The sequence below is a fragment of the Lepus europaeus genome, chromosome 23 (assembly GCF_033115175.1).
Source record: "Lepus europaeus isolate LE1 chromosome 23, mLepTim1.pri, whole genome shotgun sequence".
NCBI lineage: Eukaryota > Metazoa > Chordata > Mammalia > Lagomorpha > Leporidae > Lepus > Lepus europaeus.
This window is the reverse complement of record NC_084849.1, coordinates 11,059,556-11,078,250: the sequence shown is the minus strand read 5'-3', so window position 1 is coordinate 11,078,250 and position 18,695 is coordinate 11,059,556.

Below are 18,695 nucleotides of genomic sequence, written 5' to 3'. Positions count from 1 at the left end.
CATCTTCCGGAGCTGGACCGGAAGCAGAGCACCCAGGACTCCAACTGGCACTCGTATGGGATGGCAGCATCTATCCCTCTGTGCCACAACACCCTGGCTCCAGGTAAGAAACTCCTTAAAATATTTTCCACAGCAGCAGCAAGAGATGCTCCTGGAGAAGGAGCCGGGGCCAGATCTGCAGGGATTTGAAGCTGCACGCCCGGGGTGGGGCCCTGGAAGGGCAGAGGGACAACCGGATTTGCATTTCAGATCACCCTGGCGTCTGAGTACGGAGTGACAACAGCCGGCCAGTTGGGAGCCTCCTGTGGAGATCTAGGGAGGGGAGAGAAGTGGCCTGAGCCAGGACCGTGGGGACAGAACAGAGACGGTTACTCAAGACCCAGGATTTCAGGAGGTAGACAATTTCCTGCAAAGGAAACAAGGCTGAGCCCTAAGAGGGTTCCATCCTGGGGAGAATTAGTCTGAAGGAGTTCCCTACCGTAGTTTACGGAGTACAGGGGCCTCTTGAAATCCTTTTCTTTCTTTCTTTCTTTCTTTTTTTTTTTTTTTTTTTTTTTTGAGATTTATTTATTCATTTGAAAAGCAGAGGGAGAGACAAAGAGAGAAGGAGATCTCCCATCTGCTGATTCACTCCCTCAAATGGCCACAATGGCTAAGGGCTGGGCCAAGCTGAAGCCAGGAGCCTAGAACTCCATCTGGGTCATCCACACGGGTGGCATAGACCCAAGCACTTGGGCCATCCTCCGCTGCTTTCGCAGGTACATTAGCAGGAGGCTGGATCAGAAGTGGAGCAGCTGGGGCTCCAACTGGTGCTCGTGTGGAATGCCAGTGTCGCAGGTGGCAGCTTAACTGGCTGTACCCCCATCGCCGGCCCCTTCTCTTTTCTAACTACACTCATGGGCCTGTGACATCTCTACCTGTCACTGTCCCTGTGCACAGTGGTTCTGAAGCCAGACTGCCTGGGAGTGGTTCTTTCACTACTTAGCGTCCCCGGTAGGAGCAAGGGGAGTTGAAGGTACTGAGTGGTTCCCTTTGATGCTCTGGTCAGCAGAGGAGGCAAATTAAAGGATGAGATTGTGCAGGCTCCAGAACATCAAGGAAACCAATGTCCTGATCCAGAGAAAAAAGATGACGCCAAACGAGAGCTTTGCCAGCGATGTCAGCTGAGTGCCCGCAGATGTTACCCTGTGTAGAGGAGGGAAAAGCTCACTTTGAGGACACGAAAGCTTGTTGACAAGCTACTGCCTGGTCCCCTGCTTCCTAATGGAAGGCTCGCTTATGTGCCTACCAATCAATGGTACAAACCGCCAAGGTAGGTCCCCTGTGGATCCACATGAGTGCTGGTTCAAGTCCCAGCTGCTCCACTTCCGATCCAGCTCCCTTTTAAAGCACCTGCAAAAGCAGTGGAGGCTAAGTACATGGGCTTCTGCAGCCATGTGGGAGACCCGGATAGAGTTTCTGGCTCTTGGCTTCAGCCTGGTCCAGTGAACCAGTGGATGGAAGATTCTCTCTCTCTCTCTCTCTGTTTCTTCTTTCTCTCTCTCCCCCACCCTGTAACTCTGCTTTTCAAATAAATCTTTTTAAAAGAAGAAAATGATTTATTGAATATTTCAAAATAACCTAAAAAGAATATTCAGAATGTTTTCAACACCAAAAAATGATAAATGTTTGAGGTGATAGATATACTGGCTACCCTTTGATCATTACCCATTGTATACACGCGTTAAATATCACCCTGCACCCCATAAATTTGTGCAATTATCCTATGTCAATTTAAAAAAAAAGACTAAAGTCTCTGAAGCCAGGTGCAATGAGCTTAAATGCGTGCTGTCCTCTGTAAATTGAGAATGGTCGTAATTTATGCCTCACGTATAAGAAAATGAATGGAAAGTATCAGATACGGTATCTGGCTTGTAGTAAGTCCAGACACGCCTCCATTGGGGATGGAATGCCAGCCCGATAAGCCCATCTAAACCGAAATATCATGAAGTAAAGAATGTGTTGAATCCGCCGGACCTCCCAGCACACTGCAGAGCACTGGTGGTCCGCTCGCGAGACCACCACACAGACAGGAGCTGCACTCACTGCGGCCGCCCGGCATCCAGGAGAGAGGATCAGAGCACGCAGCACTCACCCAGGAGCAAATGCAAGTTCAAGACAGTGTGGCGTCTACAGAATGGGCATCTACTTTGGCGCCAAAGTGGAAAACTTGGAAGTCCAACCGTGCTCAAACTGTATGCCAAACCTTGAGTTGCTGTTTCCAGAACTTTCCTTCTGACCCCACCCTAACCTCAGATCCTCTGGATCACAGGCTCCCTAGAGCATCTAATCTCCCCATTGGCATTTCCCATTGCAAGCAGGAATTCCTGCTCGGCCTCGCCCCACAGAGAGAGCACCTGAGCTGATACAGTCCTCTGACAAGGTGCCTCTTTGCAAATGTGAAACCCAGACCAAAAGGAACGCACACCAGCAAGAATGGGTTATCTCCAAGGGAAGGGAGTTTCCTAAGCCTTGAAGATGTTTGCGATAACCTGCATAAAGCGCTCAACACGGAGATCAAAACAATGCTGCCACCATATTATCTCTTGCGGAACAATCTCCAGCACCCTCCTAGCCTAAGAGTCCATTGATTCTCCGCCCACAGCCAGAGGGAGTTTTTGAAAATGCAAGGCAGAGGAAAACTAGAAAGAGTGCTGGTGGGCCTCCACTGGAGAAAAATTGAAACCAACTGCAATATATCCACGCAAAGAACTGCTACCCGGCCTTCAAGAGAGAAACCGTGGACACAAGTTCCAATACGGAGGTACCTGCAGAGCGAAAGCAGCCTATAGAAGAATCAGAAAATTGTAGGGCGAACTGCATGGCTCCATGGATATGAAGCTTTGGGATGGACAAGACTAAAATAGGCTGCAGAGAAGTCAGCAGGGGTTGCTGGGGGCAAGTGCACAGTGGTGATGACCTGCACCCCTGGGGTGCAGCCACGGAGCACGTAGCAGCCGAGCATCGCACTGTCAGCTGGCTCTGGAGAAAGCACAGCAAGGTTGGACCCTGGCTAGTGAGGCGACGCCAGGGCGGGGCAGCTGCTAACCTCTAACTTAAGTCCGCCCTCAGCCCAGCACCCAGCTCTGCGGTGAATTGATGACGAGTGGGTAGATGTGGCTAAGCAAAGGCAACACAGCGCTCAAGGTGGCATCGGCCCTCCTCTATAGGCTTAAGATGTTTCCTAATAAACTATTTGGGAGTGGAGGTGGGAAAGGTTGTCACTCCTTGTTTAAAGAACTTCCCCTTCTGTTCAGATGCAACACTAAAGCTCTTTCCAACAGCCCAGGAGTTCGACAAAGCTCTGAGCCCCTTCCCTCCCCTAAGGCACTGGTCTCTCTGGATTGAATGTGTTCTTATTGGTGGTGATTGAACCCGTCAACCACATTACTCCCAACTACCTTGCTGTTTCCAAACCTGCCCAGCACTTTCTAGCCTCAGGACCTTTGCACTTTCTGTCCCCTTTGCCGGGAACACTCTCTCTCTCTCTCTCTCTCTCTCTCTCTCTCTCCCTCTCTCACTCTCTCCCTCTCTCTCTGTCTCTCTCTCTCTCTCTGTCTCTCCAGCAGCCTGAATTCTGACCTCAGCTCTCTGCCCCAGTGCCCCTTCCTGGCTGTACATAATAGCACTTCCTTCCTCCCATCACTCTCCATCCTCTTGCTTCCTTCAAGGGTCAGGCCAGGTCACCCTTGACACCATACTCATTTGTGTGTTGTTTACCTCCCCTCATCACAATCTGGGACTTTGCTCTTTGTGGCATGGCAGCGCCTACGACTGCACCTTGAGAGCCCTCAGTGAATACTTGCTTAATGAATAAATGAATGGATGGGATGAATAAATAAACACGTGAATGAATAAATGGGATGCCCACACCACCAACAGAAAAAGCTGATCCTGACAGCAAGCACCCGGTAAGTACCTGGCACCACACTAAGCCATTCGCCTCCAATGTCTCATTGCATCCTCACACAACCCAGAAAGATGGAGGAAAACTTCCCAACCGAAGATTAAATGATGCATCCGAAAACAGCACAGCATCAGGATTGGGAGAGTCCAACCCAATTCTTTTGCCTCCAGCTCTCAGAATCTTTTCACTTTGCTACAGGGCATGGAGGGTCTAGAAGGAAGTGAACGTGTCAGACCCTCCCTAACTGCACGCATTAAGACCTGGGTGCTCACAGCTTTGGGTGCATCCCACTTCCAGCCACGCCTGTGTCCCCAGGGTACGAGAGTCCAACGGGCTTCCAATTTGACCAGGTCAAAGAGATACCCTTCCACGGGTAGGTTATGCACATTAATACAGAGCCATTCCATTGCAAAGAGATCTTAAACACCTCATCAAACATCCCGCTTTTTTTTTTTTTTTTTTAAGTGGCCTCAAGAGCCAGGGCTGGGCCAGATTGAAGCCAGGAGCCTAGAACTCCATCTGGGTCTCCCACGTGGATGCAGGGGCCCAGGCACTTGGGCCATCTTCCACTGCTTTCCCAGGTGCATTAGCCAGAAGCTGGATAGGAAGTGGAGCAGCCAGGCCTTGAACCTGCTTAACCCACTGTGCCATAGTGCTGGTCCCTCAAATCCCCTTCTAGTGTCTACCTCTGTACACAGGCTGTATCTTTGACCTCGAGCAAGAACGCTTTGGAAGTGAACACATCAACTCTCTCATCTGGTAGCGTGAATGTCTAGCGTGCATCTTCATAGACACGCTCACGAAGTGTAGCTTTCCCTGAGAGTACCCAGCCCTCATCTATCGCATTCAGGATCTGAAACACATCAACAGCACCCACAGCTCTCCCTAGGTGACCAGTCAGCGACCGGGCATTCGGCAGGGAGGGAGGGGCACTTGGATGGAAGCCATACACGTGTGGAGCTCCTGCTGAGGGCCAGCCACTGGAGCTGGCCCTAGTGTCTGCCCGGACAGGGCCGGGCCTCTGGCTGTGTCACCTTGTCACCTTGCCCGAGGCACGTGCACACTCTGACCCCCAGTTGTCCTGTCCACAAAACAGAAATCAAATCCCTCTCTGAGAATATGTATTCTCATGAAGAACTCGGGACAGACACGGGGCACGGAAAAGAGCCCAGCGCAGGGGCCAAGACACGAGCGTGCAGGACAAGGGCGTCCAGTCTGTGCCAGCTGCCCCTCCGCTGTTCCCTCGCACCCCAAGACACAGAGTTGTGCCGGGGATTCCAAGAGACAGCTGGCTGCAGGAGGCCATCCCCCACGGATACCAAAATGGGCAGGAACTCAGATCCCTGCTGTGAAAGGGTGCACCGTCCGTCCGCATAGACGCCAAACACTGGCCACGGTACATCATTTCTAGCTGACTTAGGCTACCGAACGCAATGTGAATGTGATGTGAGTCACCGATACCCTGTGTGCTTTAGGGAATGATGACAAGGGAAAAAATGTCACACACGCCCAGTAGAGAGCTGGTGTTCTTCCAAGTGTTCTCTCTCCACGGTTAGTGGACTCCACGGGTGCAGGAGCCGCAGGTGTAGACAGCTGACCGTCTGGGGATCACACTGACCTCCGGGCAAACTGGAGCAAGAATTCTCTTCCCGGTGCCACTCTCGGAGGGGGACGTGTTCACAGCATACATAGGAAACCGAAAGTGCACAGAAATAAGTAACTGAAGCAAGATAGTGTAAGGTGTGAGGTGCTTTGCTTTTTTTTAAGTTTAGAAGCCTACTGGTTTTTGTCCACCTCGTGAGAGAGATGAATTTCAATTTAGGAAATCCAGGAAGGCTGCTTGGAGGAGACAGTGATTTTAGGAGCCTATCATCACGGCTTGAACATCTATTCTCTCTCACCCAGAGCCCCAAGCCCCCTTGGGAGGCCGCAACCTGAATCCAAGCTCTGCCATTTGTGTTCTCACATTGGTTTCAGCCAAAGCAGGCGTCGGCGTAGACGCCTCTCTCAGCACAAGCCGACCTTCAGATCCCCGAGGGCCTCCAACCAACACCGTCTCTCTCCCCAGGAGCCCCGCTTTCCAAGATATTCGAGAAAGAGAACCCCTTCCACGGGTAGGTTATGCCAGACCCACCTTCTGTCACTTGGCAACAGGGTAAATGATAGAAGCAACAAGCCAGCTAACGCGAAGCCACCCTCGGGATGTGCCACCAGGCCACCGTGCAAGACACGTGCACTCTGCTGATTGACAATTTTTCTCCCCCTCCCTTCCACATCTCCCAGCTGCTGTTACGTGGAAAGGATGGAGCTGGGCGTGTCAGAGGTTTTTTTGTTTCTTTTCCTCCTCTGCTGTGTTTATCCACCCAAGAAAGTATTTTAGGAACTTTGTTTCCATTATGCTATTCTGAGCCCACTACTTGGTCAGGTGATTAAAGATTGCTCTTGGCAAGGGAAGAGAAGCTAGTGTGTCCGCTGCTTCCGTGACTGGGAGCTTTCGCAGCCAGTCTTCCAAGGGGAAAATGGAAACATGCAGCCTACAAAATACATCTCGAGAGCCCTGGCCAATGTCTGCACCTTGGCTGGCATCTGAGTCCTTGGAGCCGGAGGTGTGGCAAGGGCTCTGGCTGGGGCCTTTGGGGGCTGCCACTCTCTGGGCTCGTCTGTCTTCCTCCTTGCTTGCGTGTTCGTCTTCCGGGAAACCCGCCCGCCCTTCCACTGGTGTTTGCTGGCAGGCGTGGACGAAACAGACACGGGGGAGATTAAAACCTGGTGGGGCACACAGACCTTAATCAAAGAATCCCGCGAGTGTGTTGCCGAGCTGCGATACGTGGTTATGATGGAGACGTACAGGGCGTAGTGGGGGCAGGGGTGGGAGCCAGAACCTGAATTTCTCTGGAAATTCTAACTCCTGAAAGGCAGGCAGGAGCCGACTAGGGAGGGAACTCCTGGACACTGGCCGCGTGGAGAGGAAGCGTGCTTTATTCCAAGGGAAGGAAAGTGAGGAGGCTGAACCGGAGATGTTGTTGACAGGGTCAGGGGAGGTCAGAGAAGGCTGGGGAGCCCCCCATTAAGAGCATACAGTAGGTGCTAAATGTGGGTCAAAACTGGAGTGGAAGGAGAGCACCATTATGAGGCAGGAGGGGCCAATCCCTAATTTCTTATCATCACAGCTGGCTGGCCCTGAGGGCAGGATATTTAATTGCTTTCAACCTCCATTTCCTTATCTGTCAAATGGGTATGGTGGTGCTACCTCCCAGGACCTGGGGAACACAGTTGGAGCCGGATGAAGCATTGGCTTCCCTGCCTTCCTTCCCAATTATCTTTGATGAGTTTCACTTTCTTTGTTTCAGCCTTTCACTTAGCATCTTGGAAGCTCTGCCCGAAGTCGTAATCCTCCGGCAGCCACTTCTGCTGGTTTGTCTGCTTGTTGCAACGCTGCCTGCCTCCCTAGCCTGGAGACCTAATTCCTGCCAGGTTGCTGCAATCCCTCTCCTCCGGCCCGCCCTGGAGTTGGATGCAGTGTCTTTGAAGTCACTGCCCCGTCCCTGTCCAGGACCTCCGGGACATTTGCATCACCCTGGCCTATCTCCCAGACCATTGTGACAAGCAGATGAGATTAAAGGAAAAGGGTGTGTGTGTCTCACAAGCCGAGGATTCCTGCTCCCCTCCCTGGGCCCGGAAGACATCTGCATGGGGCTAGATAAAGTTACAAGATGCACAAATGCATTTTTCCCCAACTCCCTCCTTCAAGGCAAAGGCCGCTCAGATTCAAAATGGCACCTGCAAGTTCAGGCTTGCCTGGAGTGCTTCCATCGGCTGGAAGGCTCTCTCTTCTGGAGCCAAGTAGGCCGAGTCAGGGACTCCAGCTGCTGACGTGGCGTGGAGGCGCTGGCTGCGGCCAGCGGTGCGCTTTCTCCAGGCCAAGGTCTCAGCGCCGGCCCTAGGCTTCTCTCTCGTCTTCACCCCTGGTCATTTCGCTGCGGGTGGGGTGGGGGGGTTGGGCTCCTGTTTTTGCAGGACTGAGAGAATCAGCCACGTGTCCGAAGTCTCTGAGATGATCAGAACTCGTCTTTCTGAGCTCACGGCTCTTCATTGTCCCCCCCAGACTGGAGTATCTGGGGCCCAGGGGAGCTTCCTGGGAGAGCTGAGGTCCTGTGGGGGCCTCAGGTGGAAGTGCTCGCTCTGGGTGCTGGATTGGGTTTCCAGACACCACCAGGCTGTCTGCACTTAACGGACATCTGCCAATCCCCGTCCCGCTGCTCACCTCACTACAGCTCCCGGGAGCGTGATTACAGACGTAACCCTCCCACGTGGCACCACACGTTGAGCACCTGCTAAGTGACAGACGCCGAGCTCGGCCACACGGATTTCCTCCGTGGGTGAATTCAAGACTTACAAAATGCCTGTGGATCTCATCAGCCCCATTTCACAGATGAGGAAAGTAAGGCACAGAGAGGGAAAAGACTCAAGGGAGCCAGTGTCAGCACCGAATCTGAAATTAGCCTGGCTTGACTCCCAGCCGTCAACCACCCACACGCTGCCTGGCTAAGACTACCCCAAGGTCCACCAAGATCCTGCCCTTCCAAGCCCAGAGGCCGGCCCGGGCTGGCCCGGCCCACTCCCTGCCCCACCCCCACAGCTGCGGAATCAGGGACTGGGCTAGATGATCCCCTGGGGATCGATTGCCTCGCAGCCCCAAAGCAGCGGCCTCGTCCGCGCGTTGGGAAAGAGGCTGAGAATTCCCACCGCCTTACCGTTTCTCTCCCGTCCTCATGGGGGAGCAGAGGGCGCTGAGAGTCTCAGGGGGCTCCTGGGGCCCCACCACCTGGCCTGGACACCCCTGCCAAGCCAGACCCACTCCAGGGACCTGACCCGGGCTTTTCCTGCGCCTCCCCTGCCCATCTCCACAGGAAAGTCGGGATGGCTGAGGTTGGAAGGCAGCCTCACCTGGACTGTGAGCTCGGAGAGGGCTACACCTGGGCCTTTTTTTTATTTTTCTTGGGCTCGTCGTGACTTTATCATCACCCAGGCTGTTCTCTGAACTCCTGCCCCAGATGATGCCCCAGAGGGCTGCTTATGAAGGGACAATGTCCGTCCCGCCCTGTCCTCCAGGGCCACATCCACCAGCGTGAGCCCAGGACCCTGGAGAGTAGAGCTTGTCTCCACGAGGGGTCTGCTGGCAGAATCTGACCTCACCTGCACTGATTTGTTTTCTTGTCTTCTTTTCTAACTGACAGACGCAAATTGTGTCTCTTGGTGGTATATGACATGTCGTTCTAGAACTGTCAATCCAGAGAGAGTTGGGTTCGAAGCCCAGTTCGACCAGGAGCTCTCTGCACTTTCCTTGTCCCCACGGCAGACGCTTCTGGGTTCCACACTTACGAAGGTCCTACTACGTGCCAGGCCTGCAGCTGGGGCAGTGAGGGGTGGAGGAGCGCTGCCCCTGCCGCCAGCAGCTGTCTCTCCAGCCGGCGAGGGAGGAGGCAGACAGTGAGGAAATTCACTTGAGAGTCTCAGAGATAAACAAAACCGAGTAAGCGGTGGACAATGGCAAGAGACCCCTACCCTCTGCTGCCGCCATGAGCCAAGGACCTTTTCAAAGAGAGCCACGACCACAGAGACACGGCGGGCAGGGCTAAGGAAAGAGCGTCCAAGTGGCGCAATGGCAAGGGAGCTGCCTGTGCCTGAAGGTCACGGTCAGGTTCATGGTGGCTGGAAGGCTACGGACCTGGGGAGAGGGGACACAGGGCCGGGACACCAGGGCTCTGCAGGTCCTGCACGGAGTCTGGATTTTGTTTTGCCAAGAGAAGTCCCTGGAGGATTTTAAAGAGCACTTTTGATTTTGTTTGCAAAAGCCACTGTATTAAGAAACCGTCAAACTCTTCCTGGGCGGCCGTCTCGTGCTGCCCCCCCCGCTGGCCGTGCACGAGGGGCCGCCGGCTCCACAGCGTTGTCAGCACTAGGAAGCGTCCGCCTTTCGCTGAGGCCACGGAGGTGGAAGGCGCTGGCGTCTCATTAGGGTTTTCCTCTTCATTGCCCTAATGACCAGTGAGAGGGAGTGCTTTTCTTATATGCTTTTTGACTCTTCACAAACCAGGATGCTTCCACAAGTGCATAGGGAACAAAGTTAAAAGAGAGGTTTGCTTTGGTGAGAAAAGAAAAAAACTGGACTCCACGTATAGGAACGGCTTTCAGAAAGTTTCCACGGAGGTGAGGGGTTAGCCTAGCCGTCAAGATTCCGCTTACGAAGCCTTGGGGGCCAGCGCTGTGGCCTAGCAGGTAACGCCGCCGCCTGCAATGGGCGCTGGTTCAAGACCCAGCTGCTCCACTTCCAATCCAGCTCTCCGGTGTGACCTGGGGAAGCAGTAGAAGATGGCCCAAGCCCTTGGGTCCCTGCACCCATGTGGGAGACCTGGAGGAAGCTCCTGGCTCCTGGCTTCAGATCGGCTCAGCTCTGGTCATAGTGGCCAATTGGGAGTGAACCAGCGGAAGGAAGACCTCTCTCTCTCTCTCTCTCTCTCTGCCTCTCCTACTCTCTCTGTGTAACTCTCTCAAATAAATAAATAAATAAATCTTAAAAAAAAAAAAAGCCTGCCTCCCACATGCCGATGCCTGCCTTTATGCCCTGCTCTGGCTCCTGGGTGCCGTTTTCTGCTAATACAGACACAGCGGTGGCAGTGATGGCTCAGGTTCCTGGGTCCCTGTCACCCACGTGAGAGACCTCGGTTGAGCTCCCAGCTCCAGACTTCAGTAAAGCCCAGTCCCTGCCGTTGTGGGCATCTGAGGAGTGAATCTGCGGATAAGGGCCTTCTCTCTCTCTCCCTCCCTCCCTCCCTCTCTCTCCTTCTCAGTATTTTCCCGTCAAATAATTTTTTTTTAATTTCTTGGAAAAACGTGTCATAAAAAAATAGGCATGAATTTCAACTTTCTTGCACCAAAATGAACTTCTCTTTTTAATCCACTTTCCACGAGCTTTTGAAAAACCTTTGTATCTCCTTCCATGAATTGTCTGTTAAGAATTTCTTACCCTTTTTTAAATTGGATCATTTGTCATCTGACTCGTGAGCTCTGAGACTCTTTCAATATTCGGGATACATGTCCTCTGTCAGGTGCACAATTTACAAATAGTTTTTTCCCAGACTACGGTTTGCCTTTTCATTTTCTTAACAGGGTCTTTCAAAGACAGCAGAAGTTTCAGATCTTGGTAAAGTCATTTATTTTCATTTTATGATTTACGCTTTCTGTGTCCTAAGAAATCTTTCTCTAGCCCAAGGTCACAAAGGCTTCCTGAGTGTGTTGTCTCCCGTGAGTTCGACCATTGTAGTGCTTGTGTTGAGTTGTATCCTGAATAGCTTACATGGAGTTAAAAAGTTAAATACACCTTATCACACATCCCAGCATTTTTCCGCTCTTAGATATCTACCTAAGAAGAAAATCTTTTTAAAGATTTATTTATTTATTTATTTATTTGAAAAGCAGAGTTCGAAGAGAGAGAGAGGGAGAGAGACAGAAAGAGAGAGAGGTCTTCCATCTGCTGGTTCACTCCCCAAATAGCTGCAATGGCCAGGGCTGGGCCAGGACAAAGCCAGGAGCCAGGAGCTTCTTCCAGGTCTCCCACGTGGGTGCAGGGGCCCAAGCATTTGCGCCATCTTCTGCTGCTTTCCAAGGTGCATTAGCAGGGAGCTGGATCAGAAGTGGAGCAGCTGGGACTCGAACTTGCGCCCATATTGGAGGCGTAACCTTCTATGCCACAGTGGCCCCCAAGAACAAAGTCTTACCTCCACACAAAGGTCGTACACTTGACAATGCCTGCCGGCGTTCTTCATAGTGGGCAAAAACTAGCAATAACCCGAGCGTCCATCGTCAGGTGATGGTAACTGTGATTCTCCCACATAAGGGAGTCCCTGTTGACACGCAAAGGATCAAACCACTGACGTGTGTGGCAACACAGGTGGCAGAGGCGGCCGGGCACAGAGGCGCTCGTACTGGGCAGCTCCACCTATAGGAGCTTCAGAAGGGATGGGGGCCACCCAGACGACAGAAAGCCAGCCAGTCAGGGGTCACCTGGGGCCACGGTGTGTGGGTGGGGGTGGGCGGGTGGCTCAGAAGGGCAGGGGCAGCTGGTGGGTGTGGAATGTTCTCGGTCTCGATAGCGTTGCTGGTGGCAGAAATACATGTGTTTACCCCGCCTCGTGGAACCATGCGCTTGAAATGGGAACTGTTCATTTTGTACCTTAATAAAGTGGGCCTTAAAAAATAATAAGACCTGCCAGTGCTGTGGCACAGCGGGTAAAGCCACCGCCTGCCACGCGCATATCCCATATGGGCACCGGTTCGAGTCCCGGCTACTCCTCTTCTGATCCACCTCCCTGCTAATGAGCCTGAGAAAGCAGCAGAAGATGGCCTGAGTGCTTGGGCCCCTGCACCCATGTGGGAGACCCAGAGGAAGCTCCTGGCTCCTGGCTTGGGTCTGGCCTAACTCTGGCCGTTGTGACCATCTGGGGATGGAGGACCTCTGTGTGTCTCTCCTTCTCTTTCCCTAACTCTGACTTTCCAATAAGTAAACAAAACTCTAAAATCAAATAATTTTTTTTTTAAATAAGAGCCAAGCAGATGGTGAAGAAGGGATGCAGGGTGGGGACAGCGGGGCGGGGCTGCTGGCAGCTGGGTCCAGGGCAGAGGAAGCACCAGGGACTAGGTTGTCCGCGTTCTGCCTGATCCTGGCCTGGAGCTAGGCCTGGGCTCCACTTCACAGATGCGTCAGCTCATGGGGCAGCCTTCGTTCTTCTACTGAGTCACCCGCTGAGGTGACCAAGGGGGACAGTCTGACTCCGGGAGTAGCTCCCCTGAGAGCCAACACTCAGAAAACCGTGCGCCTGGCCAAGGTGACAGCAAAGCTGTGCCAGCGGCGCAGGCCACCAGGGCCCTCCTGCTCTCCAAACCTCCCAGGGCTTGAGTCCGGGGCAGAGATGGTAGCCGAGGGAGACACCGTGGTGAGGGGACTGCTCGGGAGAAATCTGGGTGTTGGCAGGGGCACGGAGGCTCGCGGGGGCGCTCGGACCCTGGCCTCCCTCCTGGGTTCTGGGAGTTTTTCTGGGACTCTTCGGTGGTTTTTGGCTTGGCAGCGGTGTGACTCCCATCTCTGCCTCTGATTTCACTTGGTGCCCCGCTGTCTACCTCTGTGTCCCTTTCTCTCTTCCCCGAAGGACCCCGGTCATCGGCTTTGGGCCCACTGGGACCCGATTTGTCTTCCTCCTACCCTAGGGACATCTGCAAAGTGAACCAGTGGATGGAAGACCTCTCTCTATGTCTCTACCTCTCTCTGTAACTCTGGGTTTCAAATAAACAAAATTAAATCTTAAAAAAAAAAAAAGAAGAAGAAGAAGAAGAAGCAGCCTGTGGAAGTGGGCCAGGTGACACCTGAAGGCTCTGAGGACAAGAGCTGCTTAGGACAGGCCTGGGCAACCTCCTTCCCTTTTCTTTGCTCTTTGAAGTGGCCCTGAATCTCCTCCCTGTGGGGCCAGACAGCTGCCTGCTCGCTGACAGCACCCCAGAAGTCCAGGCCACAGGGCCATGGTACGTCCACCCCAAAAACAGACGACAGCGGCCCACGTCGCCTCTCCCTTTCCTACCCACAGCTCTTTCACTGGGGAGTGACTTCAGATTGACGGGAAAGCAGCACAGACGGTACAGAGCGGCCCTGGGTTCCTTTCCACCAGCTTCTCCTCGTGCCACCACTTCCTGTTAGTGGGGGGCACGTCTACCAAAACCAAGATGCTTGTGCAGGGCTGGGCTGGGACGCTTATACCTACTACAACTGTCACAGCTGATGTTGTCGTTACGGTTTTAAACAGAAAGGTTTGTGCAATTTTTATTTATTTGCAAGGCAGAACAATAGAGAGAGAGAGAGAGAGAAAGAGAGAGAAGGAGAGAAAGAGAGAGAGAGAGAGCCCTTCCATCCACTGGTTCACTCCCCCAAATGCCCACAACAGCTGGGGCGAGGCCAATCTGAATGAAGCCAGGAACTCAGAACTCCATCTGGGTCTCCCATGTGGGTGGCAGGGACCCAAGTACTTGAGCCACCACCTGCTGCCTCCAGGGTGCACATCTGCAGGGAGCTGGGTCAGAAGTGGAGGCGGGGCTTGATCCAGGCACCCTGCTGTGGGCCACAGGCTTCCCCAGCCATGGCTGAACCTGCCGCACCCCAGGGCCCGCCCCGGGCCTCTGCTCTTCCTTCCAGACTTGATTCGCATCTTGTGTCGCCTTCTGTCTGGGGATGCAGCCCAGGGCAGTGAGTTGCAGCCAGCAGTTTCCCTGGGGACAACCACAGTCCCTTAAGGGCCCCGCTGTCTCCTGGCTGCTCACTGCCCGGCTGCTCACTGCCCTGCCGCTCCGAACGGGATTTGCCCGTGGCTGTTCTGCGTCGCCGTCACCCCCGTTTCTCAGGCTGTAGTTTGGGCAAAGGCTTCGCCTCGCCATTCCGGGCGTGGGCAGTGACCCTTCTTCCCCGCGCTCATCCCCCCTCGCTCTGTCTGAAAGTCGAGTTCCCAGCACCGAAACCCCCACTGGCACTTCCTGGAGCTCTTGGCAATGCATTTTACTGTATTTCTACCAAGGAGACAGAAGTTCTGCGCGTTTTGTTGCAACCTCTCCCCCCAGTCCCAGGCTTCGTTTGTTCTTTTATGGCCAAGGGTATTTATCTCCCGCTCGCTTTAGAAGTTTATGAGCTGCCTTTCCTTTGAATTCCAGGCCAAGGTCAGCGCTCCTGCCGGGATGATGTCACCGTGTGTTGCCCCGGTTACCGCTGTGACATCATCAGCTCACCTGGGGGCCTGGCCAGGTGGTGGGGAGAGGGGCTTTGAAAGAAGCTCTCTTGTTGGCTGCTGCTTTGGGGCCAGGTATGGGGAACAGGGGGAAGCCGAGGGGAAGACGATTTATGGCCCCTGCCCCCCGAATTCTGCAGATCCCTACAGAGCCCCGAGTCTGCAGGCTCCTAAGGGCAGAGACGGCTTCCCAGAAACCAGGAGACTGTGTTTACAAAAGACCACCGGCAAGTCACCAGGAGAAGGACCCCCACCACACACACACACACACACACACGCATATCACACACATGCATGCACATATCACACAGGCATGCACACATATCACACACATGCACACACATGCATATACATATCACACAGGCACTCACACATATCACACAGGCACTCACACATATCACACACATACACACACACACATCACACACATGCATATATGTATCACACAGGCATGCACACATATCATACACACACGAATGCTCACACATGTCCATGCATGCACGTATGCATACGCATATCACACAGGTATGAACACACATGCATACACACATATATCACACAGGCACGTGCACACATATCACATGCACACATATGCATACACATGTCACACACATGCACACATATCACACACAGGCACACACATGCGTACACATATCGCACATACACACATACATACACATATCACACAGGCACACACATATCACATACACATATCACACACAGGCACACACGAATGCTCACACACACGTCCATGCACACACACATACACACACACACTGGCCCTGTCATCCAAGCCACCCTGGATGGAAGGCATTTCGCAAGGTGTCCCATGGTCTCTGGTCTGATCTTGTCTCTCCATCAGCACAGAAGCAAAAGTAAAGCCAGGAATTCCAAGCCAGGAACGTTGAGCTTGAATTAAATAATAAATACATTAATAAGAGGAGAACAGGGAAGAACAGAGCGGGGGGTGCACTCAGCGGGCGTTTTGCAGCCACCAACCCGGCACCATGAACACTGTATTCTCTTTCCCCCGATCCAGGGCAGGAGAAGGACAGTGTGTTCTTGTTCTTTTTTAAAAATTTGTTTATTTATTTTATTTGAAATAGTTACGGAGGGAGAGAGAGAAAGGTCTTCCATCCACTGATTCACTCCCCAAATGGCTGCTTCAGCCGGAGCTGCACCCCATGGAAGCCAGGAGCCAGGAGCATCATCCTGATCTCCCACGAGAGTGCAGGGGCCCAAGCATCCTCCAACGTTTTCCCAGGCCCGTCAGCAGGGAGCTGGACCAGAAGTGTTGCAGCCGGGACTCGAACCACCGTCCATGTGGGATTTTTGGCACTGCAGGCGGTGGTTTAACCCCCAACACCACAGCGCAGGCCCTGGAATGTGTTCTTATTGTGACCGTGTGTCAGGAGGACTTCATCCTGTAAGACCGGCCCTACAATAAGCATATTTATGCAGTAATTACGCGAGCTTTGCCAGTGTCTCATGTGGGTCAGGGGTCCAGTTTTCCAAATGGGGCTGCACCTAAAACACAGACATCTGTGATTCGATCCCAAGAATGGGGAGGAAGGGTGCCGGGGCCAGGTTTCCCTCTGCACCTCCATGAGAGCCCTCACAATTCTGGGGGGACTGGCTGGGATGGGCCGTATCTGTCACATGTCCTTGGGAGCAGCTCCCGGCTAGCAGCACCACCCCACCCCCCTCACCGCATCCACCCCCCAACACATACAACACTGACTCTCCCCTGGGAGGGGGGGATGTTTCCCACAGCTGCTGTGAATACAGCAGCACCAGCATCCAAACCACGCTTGGCCGGGCCTGAGCCCAGAGCCAGACGCATTTCCCTTCTGAGAGCTGCTGCAGGCCTCGTTAGGGGAGCAGAGCCCAGTGCGGTTTGTGGGCCCCTGGGCTGCATTTCGGAAGACATTTGCAGCGCCAGGAAAACCGATGCGGGAAGAGGCCCATCCATTTGAACTCTCGGGTGGGGGCTGCAGGGAGAAGGCGTCTGGGGTTGCAAGTGGCGTCGCGTCTGCCTCTAGTTTTATATGTTGCTGTGGGCCTGGCTGCCTGGGAACACGCTTCCGCTCTTCTGTGGGTTTTTGCCTGTGTTGGCATTCACGTAAGGGCTCCCCGTGCAGGACCTCTCTGTTCGGGGAGCGTGTGCGTGTGTGTGTGCGTGTGCATGCATGTAGAGGCCAGCAATCCTTCAGGTCATTGCTCAGCTTGGGAGCCTGCTGCAAGGATCTACAGGAATTGTTTGAGAGGCTGATGCTGTGGCTCAGCGAGTTAAAGCCCCGGCCTGCAGCGCCAGCATCCCATATGGGCACCGGTTCGAGTCCTGGCTGCTCCACTTCTGATCCAGCTCTCTGCTGTGGCCTGGGAAAGCAGTGGAAGATGGCCTAAGTCCTTAGGCCCCTGCACCCATGAGGAAGGCCCGGAAAAATTCCTGGCTCCTGGCTTCATCCTGAATCAGAGGATGGAAGACCTCTCTCTCTCTTTCTCTCTCTCTCTGTAACTCTGTCTTTCAAATAAATAAAATAAATCTTTAAAAAAAATCGTTCAAATAAAACTGTTCGTGAACTGCCCACTACAAGGTTTGAGAAGGACGTAAAACCTGTACCACTTGGATTTTTTTTTTTTTTTTAAGATTTATTTGAAAGGCAGAGTGAAGGAGAGGCAGGGATGGAGAGAGATCTTCCATCCGCTCGTTCAGTCCCAAAACAGCCAGAACAGCCAGGGCTGGGCCAAGCTGAAGCCAGGAGCTTGTAACTCCAAGCACTCAGACCATCGTCCTCTGCGGCTTTCCCAGGTGCATTAGCAGGGAACTGGATCCAAAGTGGAGCAGCTGGGACTCGAACCAGAGTCCTTATGCGTCGCAGGCAGCAGCTTAACCCACTATGCCACAACACCGGCCCCCATTTGGATTTTTTTTTTTTAGGACAATCTTCTCTGATCTTTCAAACTTATTTGCTTAATATGTGTACCCTCCCTCCACACAGACACAGCCTTTGATCCAGGTATACACACAGAAAGGCACTTGTAGGTGGACCAGCCTGTGGATTTAAGAACAACAGATGTTGGGACGGGCATTCAGCACAGCAGTTAAGATGTCTCTTGGGACACGGCATCCCATCGGGGCCTGGGTTCGAGTCCCGGCTCCTCCACCCCCAGTTCCAGCTTCCTGCTGAAGCAACAGGGTGAGGACTCAAATGCCTGGGTCCCCTGCCACCATGTGGGGGACCCGGGTGGTGCTCCTGCCCCCTCCCCGCGGCCTGGCCCGACCCCAGCTGTTGTGGGCATTTGGCGAGGGAAGCAGCACATGGAGGCTTTCTCTCCCCCTGTCTCTCTGCCTTTCAAATAAAAGTTGGACAATTTCTAAAAACAACAGATGTCCCCAGAAGTCTGCCTAGCACCTCCTTTCCCCTCCCTCTCCCCATCTCCCCCACAGAGCGACCATGGTCCTGTGTCTCACGAGAGAAGGTTGGCGCCACTGGCTTTCTGGGCTTCATATAGAAAGGATGGTGCAGCATCATGCTCTCCTACCTGGCTTCCTTGCATCACACTGAAAGGCGTTGAGATTCACCCATGTTGTGGATGCCTGGTTTTCAACAGGGGGTGGCTATGTACCCCCAGCGGACTTCAGGGTCATCATACCCCGGGGTGCATTTAGCATCCAGGCCAGGGATGCCACACAGCAGCCTACAAGAGCACAGATCGGCCTCCAAACCCCACACATCCCAAATGTCCCCGGTGCGGAGCAGGAAAAGCCCAATCTGGGTCAGACTCCCTCCTCGCAGAGGTCTGATTGCTTCAACACTCAGGGCTCAATGCTGCAGGCATAGCCGAGTCAGCCCAGCCTGAACTCCAAGTTCAAAGCGTCAACGCCGACGGCAAGTTTATTGCCAGGGTGGGGGTGGGGAAGG